The sequence below is a fragment of the Anolis carolinensis genome, unplaced genomic scaffold (genome assembly GCF_035594765.1).
Source record: "Anolis carolinensis isolate JA03-04 unplaced genomic scaffold, rAnoCar3.1.pri scaffold_8, whole genome shotgun sequence".
In the NCBI taxonomy this organism is placed as follows: Eukaryota; Metazoa; Chordata; class Lepidosauria; order Squamata; family Dactyloidae; genus Anolis; species Anolis carolinensis.
Genome location: NW_026943819.1, coordinates 26,156,203 through 26,167,159, shown reverse-complemented (window position 1 = coordinate 26,167,159; position 10,957 = coordinate 26,156,203). Strand labels below are relative to the sequence as shown.

The 10,957-nt window shown below is 40.0% G+C and overlaps 1 long non-coding RNA gene across 1 annotated transcript; it reads left to right on the top strand.

Moving 5' to 3' along the window:
* Positions 1-455: 455 nt before the first annotated feature.
* LOC134293543 (uncharacterized) lies at positions 456-9,610 on the top strand. Its single transcript, XR_010000498.1, has 3 exons — positions 456-1,516; positions 8,456-8,678; positions 9,174-9,610. It is a non-coding gene; the product is annotated as an uncharacterized LOC134293543 (long non-coding RNA).
* The last annotated feature ends 1,347 nt before the right edge of the window (positions 9,611-10,957 follow it).

The following is a 10,957-nucleotide window of genomic DNA, read 5'->3' as shown; positions in this document are numbered from 1 at the left end:
GGCGTTCGTGAGCCAGAGCCAGGTCTTCTCCTTGTCAGCTTTTCCTTCAATTTTGTCAAGGAACTTTCCATGCAATGTTTTGTTGTGCCAGCTGTCGGCTCTAGTTTGTAGTGCGGTTTTCTTGTACTGGTTTTTTTGTCTGCTATGCTTTGAGGAGTTTCTGATCTTTGACTTCAATCAAAGCATGTTCTTCACTTTGCTTTACATATTCTGCCAGGGCATGTTCTTTTTCTTTGACTGCTTGTTTGACTTGCAAGAGTCCTCTGCCCCCTGATCTTCTAGGCAGATATAGCCGGTCAACATTACTGCGGGGGTGAAGTGAATGATGAATGGTCATGAGTTTTCTTGTTTTTCTGTCCAAATTGTCCAGTTCCATCTGTATCCAGTTTATGATGCCAGCAGTATATCTTATGACAGGTATGGCCCAGGTGTTTATGGCCTTGATGGTGTTTATTTATTTATTTATTTACAGTATTTATATTCCGCCCTTCTCACCCCGAAGGGGACTCAGGGCGGATTACAATGAACACATATATGGCAAACATTCAATGCCAACAGACAAACAACATTCAGTTTAGACAGACACAGAGGCATTTTAACATCTTTCCAGCTTCACGATTCCGGCCACAGGGGGAGCTGTTGCTTCACCGTCCACTGGTGGCTGTTCCTCCTCATTCTTTTCCTCGTGTTTTGCTGGCAGTTTTATGGTGTTGTAAATTAGTTAAATTAGCCTCCCGCATAAAGCGTACCTAAATTTTCCCTACTTGACAGATGCAACTTTCTTTCGGGGCTGCATAGGTCAACAGCAAGCCGGGGCTATTTTTTTTAATGGTCGGAGGCTTAACCCGACCCGGGCTTCGAACTCATGACCTCTCGGTCAGTAGTGATTTATAGCAGCTGGTTACTAGCCAGCTGTGCCACAGCCCGGCTCCTGGTGTTGCCTCCATTGGTGTTGCCTCCAACAATGGTGTTGCCTCCATTGAGCTTGCTTTTGAGAATTATTATTATTATTATTATTATTATTATTATTATTATATTATCATCCTGAGAGTTGCAGTCCAGTAAGTCCCACTTCCAGGATCTTACAACCCAAAGTATTGCCCAAAATCAGAGTTAGGAAACATCTGTGACCAGAATAGGTTGCAGCTCGGGTCCAAGTGAATTATATGGCAGAATTGGCTAGCTGTCTGGTATAATTTAGTAAGAATTTGCCATGCTAGAAACCCCATGTCTCTCGGCTCTTTTTGCTGCTTCCCATGCAGTCTGAGTACTCTCTAGAGTTTTCTGTCTTTTTGTAGTGGGCTCCGATGCGTCGTCTCAGTTACACCTTGCTCTTGTGGGCAACACAAAAGGATTTCATTTTAGATCAAGCATTCGCTTCCAGAGCTCTTAAACCTTCAGTTCACCGCATTGTAATTGGTTTCTCAGACAGAACTCCAGCAATGACAAAGAAGCTGTGACCTTCATTCTGGCTCTCTTCAAGAATATATTTTGGCTCTAATTCTTCCAGGAAAACGTACGTAAAAGCTCAGCTTCAATGGGGTATTTAATGAGCTGCTGCATTCAACACTTCAGGAAATACGTCTGTTACTTACATTTAATTCAGCCTTGTTTATAGGGAGATTGGACGCAATTGCAAGAAAGAGGGAAAAAATTGCTAAAGGGATATTATTCATGTAAGAATGGAGACCTACCATTCAATTGTGAAAAAATATGGTCACTTCTGTACTTTTCACCCTATTTTATTTTCCCTGCCAGAAGATAGATGGGTTTGGGGTGCATATAGAGTATTATTATTTATTTATTATTTATTTGCTACATTTATATCACCCCGAAGGAAATTCAGGGCAGATCACAAGTCATATGTACATACAATATATTATATTATTCGTATAGCACAACATAAGCATTATATTACTATAATGTACTATAACACTATATTGTAATATTATTACTAATATAAATATAATAATAATATAATAATACTTTATTCTTATATCTTGCCCCATCTCCCCAAAGGGACTCGGGGTGGCTTACAAATACACCATTATAATAATGTATTATTATAATAATGTATTATTATTATTATTATTATTATTATTATTATTATTATTATTATTACATTGTATTACATTATAATATTATTAATATTACCGTATATACTTGAGTATAAGCCGACCCGAATATAAGCCAAGGCACCTAATTTTACCAAAAAAAAACCTGGGAAAATATTGACTCCAGTATAAGCCGAGATACCAATAAAATTACATTAATTGAGGCATCAGTCGTTTAAATGTTTTTGAATCTTTACATCAAACTGTAATTTAAAATATGACTGTTCAACTCTGCTTAAGTCATTATTTTCCTCTTCTTCAATGTAAATGTGTTTATGTATCCTTTTAATAATAATAGAGTGAAATAATAAATGTAATAATAATAATAATAAATGCAGTAAAATAATAAATGTAATAATGAATAGAGTAAAATAATAAATGAATTAATAATAATAAAATAGAGTAAAATAAATGTAAAAGTAACAACAACAACAGAGAAAAATAATAAATGTAATAATAATAATTAATAGAGTAAAATAATAATTGTAACAATACCAATAATAGAGAAAAATAATAAATATACCATATATACTTGAGTATAAGCCAACCTGAATATAAGCCTACCAGGACCCTCACCCGAGTATAAGCCGAGGAGGTTTTTTTTCAGTCCTAAAAAAGGGCTGAAAAACTAGGCTTATACTCGAGTATATACATATGCAATATATTATATTATTAGTATAGCATAATATGTTTATTATATATCATTATCTTGTTATATTGGCACAGTAGAAAAAAGTAGCTAGAAAGATCCTATGTGGTCAGTGTAGAACCATAAAGTTCAGTTTAACTGCATTGAAATGAATTATAGAGTTCTGCATTGACCACATAAAGCAAATTTAAATTGTATTATAGGGCAGTGTAGATCCCTCCTGAGTCTCCCTATCAACATGCTGATTTGCTTGTATATATTTACGGGCTTCTCTGGACTTTTTTGACATTTGGTGAGTTAATTAATCTGATCATGATCCCATCAACCTGTGCATGGAAAAGGGCAGGGGCTAACTAGTCAGTCATGATGCAGAACATTGAAAAGGTCAGGGCTATATAGTGTGTAGAAGTATTTCACGTGGTATCCCAGGCATAAAATGCTGCCACCTCAATCTGATGAGGAAGGTGATAACATGAAGGTAGCAAAAACAGCTCCCCAGTGGGTGACAAAATAAGATGCTTGTTTTCTGAATCCATGCTTTTGGTGAATTCCAGAACTGGTCGTTCCCAATGCAACATCAACTGTAGCAAAGTCTGGATCACACATTATGGATGGGATATGTTGGCCTTGTTAGAGACTGCATAACGTTCCTGACACAGAACAATCAGATTATATATGGTCCAGCTCTTCAACTGTTGTTGTGGGCCTTCAAGTCATTTTAGACTCATGATGACCCTAAGGTGTTTCCATCATGGGTTTTTTTGGAAGATTTGTTCAGAACTAAACATGAATTAGTTCCTGCAAGTGAGGAGAAAAATAGTCAAGGATGTGCACTCTTACATCCTTACATTGCGCAGTGGGTTCAACTGCTGAGCTGCTGAACCTGCTGATCGAAAGGTTGATGGTTCAAATCCGCGGACAGGGTGAGCTCCCATTGTTAGCCCCAACTTTGGCCAGCCTAGCAGTGTGAAAACATGGAGATGTGAGTAGATAAATAGGTACCACTCCTACAGGAAGGTAATGGTGCTCTGTCGCAACTCAGGCTAGCTTCACCTTGCTAAAAACACCAAGCCACACACAGGAAGTAGTCTTTTGTAGTTTATTTAGAATAGGCAAAAGATAGTTCATAAAAGGGGAAAAGTTTAGTTCCAAAAGATAGGTACAAAATCAAGGCTGTAAGCAATAAGTCCATAGAAACATAGGGCATAAAACAAGGTCATTTTCATGGAAGCTAAAAGTCTCAACAAACAGAATATATCCACAAGATGTTACCGGAAAGCAAACTTGGCACAGGAAAGCAGACTTGCTTCTAGATCAAGCGATGGAGTTGCATTGACAGAGATCTCTCTGCAAACAGACTGCTTTAAAAGCATGACATAAAAGATTTTCTTTGCCCTTTGAACTCTTGTTTATTGGCTCTAAATACAGTCAAGGCCACTGAGCTCATTATCAGTCGGCAAAGCGCTATCCTCCCTTTCTACGCCCTGCACCTGAAATTCCTCATTAGAAACAACATCATGATTTATTCCCATGGGAACAACTCCCTGCTCTTCATCTCCCACAGCCGGAACGTTCCTATAATTCCCAGCATCAGAGTCATCCTCAAATTAATCCTGAATCCCATCATTAAGCACATATAACCCATAATCTTCATCACAGTCATGCAAAGGCACATCAGAATCACACAAAGGCAAAGGCTGAGCCACAACACACTCCATGCAGTCATGCCGGCCACATGACCTAGGAGTTGTCTATGGACAATGTCGGCTCTTCAGATTAGAAATGGAATTGAGAACCAACCCCTGGAGTCCGATGCGACTAGACTTAATGTCAAGGGGAAACCTTTACATTTACTTACCCTTGATACCTTGGGCTCAATCCAGTAGGTATTTGTGTTATTCAAGCAAACTTTTTCATGGTCATACTAGGCAGTGACCAATAGCTCCTGGGTCAGTGGATAGTGAATCCACACCGCATTTTAGCCTAAACGTCAAAGCATTTATCTAAAGTGATGAACTATATCCTCCATATAGATCATGTACTTTGGATACTGCTTTTAAAAAATGGACCAAAACAAGGAACAGGGTCACCATCTCTCTGAAATGGAAGCCATAAGACTCTACAGATTTCTTAGTGGAAGGTGATTGGTACTAATTTTACCAGTGATAACAAGATGGACAGATGTGATATCATTGAAGCAAATGTAATTCTTTGGGGCAATTAAAATGTTGTACTGATGTTGCCAAGGGAATGTTAAAACTGTATAGGGCTGAGACGCCATCATTTTCACCAGTGAGGTGGTTGCAACTCCCATCAGGGTGACCTATGGCTTCCATGTTCTCTGACTTTTACTCTGCATCTCCAAGGTGCTGAACCTTACCCTGAAACCAGGTCTGGCACTTTGGAGAGCTCCCTTTAATTTTGCTACAAGACCTAAAGCAGATTCCTTGTCCCTTTGAGATGGGAGCAATTAAGTAGCACCATTTCATGTGGCAGCGAAGAGTAAAGGGGGAAAGATGGCTGTCCGCACCACCTTCAAGAAAATGTCCTTCAAACAAGGTCTAGGATCAGGGCGGGATTTCTCCTTTCAGCTCACTGACATAAATGCACGTCTTCCAACCTTGCAAATGTCCTGAGGAGCGTTGGTTGGGGTCAGTCCCCAATTATCAAGAGGAATTGAAAATCCTTCATTTCTGCAATAGACGGGGATGTAAAATACGGGGTGGAACGAGAAACAGATATGCAGAGTGGTCTTAATAATCTTTCAGAGAAAGAAAGGGAGAGAATGAGATGAGTTGGGGGGGGGGGGAGGGAGGGAGAGAATGTGTTATTAGTGCTGTCAATTTAGCCCTGAATGTTATGGTATGCGTGTCACTAAAAGAGACAGAAGCTATTATTGAAATGAGATTAGAATCATTTTGAAACATCAACAGCAGCATTACAGTTGCTAACGTTTCCATCTGAAATAGGTGACATTGATGCTATACAATCAACAATGCCATTGGGGATAGGATATGGAATAGAAAGCGCGGATTGTTTTAGCATGCATTGATTTTCCCTCGGCGGATTCTGAACTAACTAAGCTTTCTCCAGTCAAACATCTCTCGGCTTTCTATCTGTCTGCCTGTCCATCTTCTGTGAGTCCACACCAGGGCTGGCCCAAGTGGAAAGCAAAAGGCCAGAGCTTAGAAATCACAAGTTACAAGTAACTCATGCAAGTTCCACGACAGGAGTTACCTGGTGAAAGTTATTTTCCTCGGTAACAAGGACATGATGAAGTTACGATTCAAAACACATACAATGAATGGGAATGAAGTTACTCTGCGGACTTAATGAGTCATTGCTTTCACTCAAGGACCATGGATCATTGTGTATTGTATGTGTTTTTATAACTTGTTTTATTGTTGTCTGATTTGTTTTACTGCTTGTTTTTATATTGTTGACGACCGGGCTTGACCCCATGTAAGCCGCCCTGAGTCCCTTCGGGGAGATGGGGTGGGGTATAAGAATAAAATTATTATTAATATTATTTTATTATGACACAGCAAACAAGATAGATATGCTGGATTTCATATCACAAAATCACAAGTCAAACACTTCCCAAGTGTCTAGGACTGTGTGATGTATTTTTGGATGATGCGCGCAGATCCCAGTAGGGTGGCCTTTTGCTATTATTATTATTTTATTATGACACAGCAAACAAGATAGACATGCTCAATTTCATATCACAAAATCACAAGTCGAACACTTCCCAAGTGTCTAGGACTGTGTGATGTATTTTCGGATGATGCGTGCAGATCCCAGCAGGGTGGCCTTTTGCAGTTGGCAGATCATAATTTTGTCCATGTCTATTGTTTCCAAATGCTGGCTGAGATCTTTTGGCACGGCACCCAGTGTGCCCATCACCACCGGGACCACCTGCACTGGTTTCTGCCAGAGTCTTTGAAGTTCAATCTTGAGGTCCTGATAGCGGCTGAGTTTTTCCTGTTGTTTTTCGTCAATGTCACCTGGGATGGCGACATCAATGATCCAAACCTTTTTCTTTCCCACAACTGTGATGTCTGGTGTGTTGTGTTCCAGAACTTTGTCAGTCTGGATTTGGAAGTCCCACAGTATCTTTGCGTGCTCATTCTCCAATACTTTTGCAGGTTTGTGATCCCACCAGTTCTTTACTGCTGGGAGGTGGTACTTGAGGCATAAGTTCCAATGAATCATTTGGGCCACATAGTTGTGCCTCTGCTTGTAGTCTGTCTGTGCAATTTTCTTACAGCAGCTGAGGATATGATCAATGGTTTCGTCAGTTTCCTTGCACAGTCTGCATTTTGGGTCATCAGCTGATTATTATTATTATCACTATTAGTATCATTATTATTATTATAGGTTGGCAGAAGCTGGAGCTAACAGCAGGCGCTCACTCTGCTCCCCAGATTTGAATCTGGGACCTTTCGGTCTGCAAGTTCAGCAGCTCAGCGCTTTAACACTGAGCCACCGGAGGCTCCAGTATGAACATAGGAAAGTACTAATCTGCCAAACTTACCCCTCATTGGTGTTGTGTGCCTTCAAGTCATTTGCGATGTATGGTGTTGCTATCACGGGTTTTCCTAGCAATATTTGTTCAGACCATGCTTGCCTTTGACTTCCTCTGAAGTAACTTGCCCAAAGTCATCCAATGAGTAGCCACTGAGTGGGATTTGAACCCTTGTTTCTAGAGCCATTACTTAGTGGTCAAACCACTACATTATGGCAGTTCCAAAAGGCATCTCTCTTACGATGCTCTAGCTCAGGGGTCCCCAAACTAAGGCCTGGGGGCCGGATGCGGCCCATCGAAGCTATTTATCCAGCCCTCACGGGAAAAAGGCAGAAGGGGGTTGGGCTAAATGACCCAAGGGGTCTCTTCTTCTCTTACAACCATTATTATTATTATTATTATTATTATTATTATTATTATTATTATTATTATTAACAACATTGAGGGTGGGTGGCCATCTGTCAGGGGTGCTTTGCTTGTGCTTTTGGTGCACAAAGGCAGAAGGGGGTTGGACTAAATGGCCCAAGGGGTCTCTTCCAACCCTCTTTATTATTATTATTATTATTATTATTATTATTATTATTATTATTATTATTATTAACATTGAGGGTGGGTGGCCATCTGTCAGGGGTGCTTTGCTTGTGCTTTTGGTACACAAAGGCAGAAGGAGTTGGACTAAATGGCCCACGAGGTCTCTTCCAACCCTCTTTATTATTATTATTATTATTATTATTATTATTATTATTATTATTATTATTATTAACATTGAGGCTCGGTGGCCATCTGTCAGGGGTGCTTTGCTTGTGCTTTTGGTGCACAAAGGCAGAAGGGGGTTGGACTCAATGGCCCAAAGGGTCTCTTTCAACCCACTTTTTTGTTGTTGTTGTTGTTAATTATTATTGCTCGGTGGCCAACTATAGTCCGGCCCTCCAACGGTCCGAAGGATCGTGAACTGGCCCCTTGTTTAAAAAGTTTGGGAACCCCTGCTCTAGCTTTAAAAAAATAATAATAATAATAATAATAATAATAATAATAATAATAATAATAATAAAACTTTGAGAGAATGCTTTTAAAACACTACAGGATCATTTGCTTATGCTTACCCTCCCATCACCTTATGTAATGATGCCTTAACTCCCAGTTATCTTCTGTCTTTTGTTCCAGATCCACCCCCCTCCTACCAATTTTCTGTTTCAGATTTTTCCGCATGGCTTTGAACAAAGAAAACAAAACCGAAAGGTCCTTTGCCTGGAGGAAATGTAACTTGCTCCAGTCTGCCTTTGCTGGGTTGAATCCTCCCGCCTCCCCCTGAATTTCGCTTAAAACTGATTGAAAACAGATGGCAAAGTTCACCCGGGCTCCTACTTTGGTTTGAGGATTGGCCAAGGTGAGAGAAAACGATTCATGCCTTGAGATGGAAAGAGCATTCACCCTGTTTCATCCAGGAAATGAATCCTAGGCAAATTTCGAAGTTCACAACTTCCACCGAATTTCATGAGAAAATTGTACAAAGATTAAATTGTATTGAATTGCTTTTAATGTACGCCACTTTGAGTCTCCTTGTGGAGAGAAAAAAGCAGGGTATAAATAAACACAATACTAATGATAATACAGTAGGGTCTCGCTTATCCAACCGTCACTCGCACAATGTTCTGTATTATCCAACACAGTCTACCTTTTAGTAGTCAATGTTTTTGTAGTCAATGTTTTCAATACATTGCGATCTTTTGGTGCTAAGTTTGTAAAAACAGTAATTACTACATAATGTTACCATGTATTGAACTGCTTTTTCTGTCTATTTGTTGTGAAACATGACGTTGTGCTGCTTAATTTGTAAAATCATAACGTAATTTGACGTTTAATAGACTTTTCCTTAATGCAGGTTCAAATCCTGGGAGTGGAGTGAGCGCCCGCTATTAGCTCCAGCTTCTGCCAACCTAGCAGTTCGAAAATATGCCAATGTGAGTAGATCAATAGGTACCGCTTCGGCGGGAAGGTAACGGCGCTCCGTGCAGTCATGCCGGCCACATGACCTTGGAGGTGTCTACGGACAATGCCAGCTCTTCGGCTTAAAAATGGAGATGAGCATCAACACCCAGAGTCGGACATGACTGGACTTAACATCAGGGGAAACCTTTACCTTTTATTTATTTATTTCCAACATTTGTATCCCGCCCTTCTCACCCAAAAGGACTCAGGGCGGCTTACAACAACAGCAACAATTAGATGCCCACACAAAAACAATATCAAACAATACATAAAATCAATTAAAACTATTAAATACAATATAAAATTAAAATATATAAATTTAAAACATTTGATCAGATCCAGAAAACCTCGTGCTGTATCCATAGGTCCATCCGTGTCGTCTTTATCATTTATTCCTTGAAAGCCGCCTTCTTCTTCTTCTTCTTCTTCTTCTTCTTCTTCTTCTTCTTCTTCTTCTTCTTCTTCTTCTTATTATTATTATTGTATGACACAAAAGGGTGGCCTTTTGCAGTTGGCAGATTGTAATATTGTTTCCAAATGCCGGCTGAGATCTTTTGTCACGGCACCCAGTGTGCCCATCACCACCGGGACCACCTGCACTGGTTTCTGCCAGAGTCTTTGAAGTTCAATCTTGAGGTCCTGATAGCGGCTGAGTTTTTCCTGTTGTTTTTCGTCAATGCGACTGTCACCTGGGATGGCAACATCAATGATACAAACCTCTTTCTTTTCCACAACTGTGATGTCTGGTGTGTTGTGTTCCAGAACTTTGTCATTCTGGATTCGGAAGTCCCACAGTATCTTTGCGTGCTCATTTTCCAATACTTTTGCAGGTTTGTGATCCCACCAGGTCTTTGCTGCTGGGAGGTGGTACTTGAGTCATAAGTTCCAATGAATCATTTGGGCCACATAGTTGTGCCTCTGTTTGTAGTCTGTCTGTGCGATTTTCTTACAGCAGCTGAGGATATGATCGATGGTTTCGTCGGTTTCCTTGCAGAGTCTGCATTTTGGGTCATTATTATTATTATTATTATTATTATTATTATTATTATTATTATTATTATGCCTAATTTTTTTGGTGTAATATACCACCTTGTGTGTGTTTTGTTTTGAGCGGCAGATCGGGCGCTCAAGAGCCAAACACAACTACAAAGAGACTTCTTGCAAAACTCCGCGTTTCGCTAACAAAAGCCGTTCAAGCCCGGAATAAACGGTGCCACGAGAAGGGGTCCCGTCTCCAACTCTTGCAATTCTCTCCCTAAAAACCAATCACTTGCTATTATTCAACCTCATTGTCCACTTCTTCCCTTGGAGGCAGATTTGATGCCAGGTAGAAAATTAAGTTTCCTGAGTTTTCGGCCCTTACACAATCCCCGGGCATCTCGGCCTCATTTGTTCGGTGTGGGAAACCTACTTCCTGTCTCAATAAGCGAGTGTATAGCCAGTCTTTTTCTGGACGCATAATGGGGTCCGGGCTCCTCCTGTCTCCCCCTTTTTTTTTAATTCGATACAAAAAATCATTCCGCACTTAACACATCAATGAATCCACTTAAGCTCTGCTGCATTTGAATTAAAGGGGGAATTGTGTGATCAAAGAGTGTGAAAGAACCACACATGGAGTTCTTCAGCCACTCTACTTTTGTTACATTTGATACATAACAAACCCGATAAATATATGCT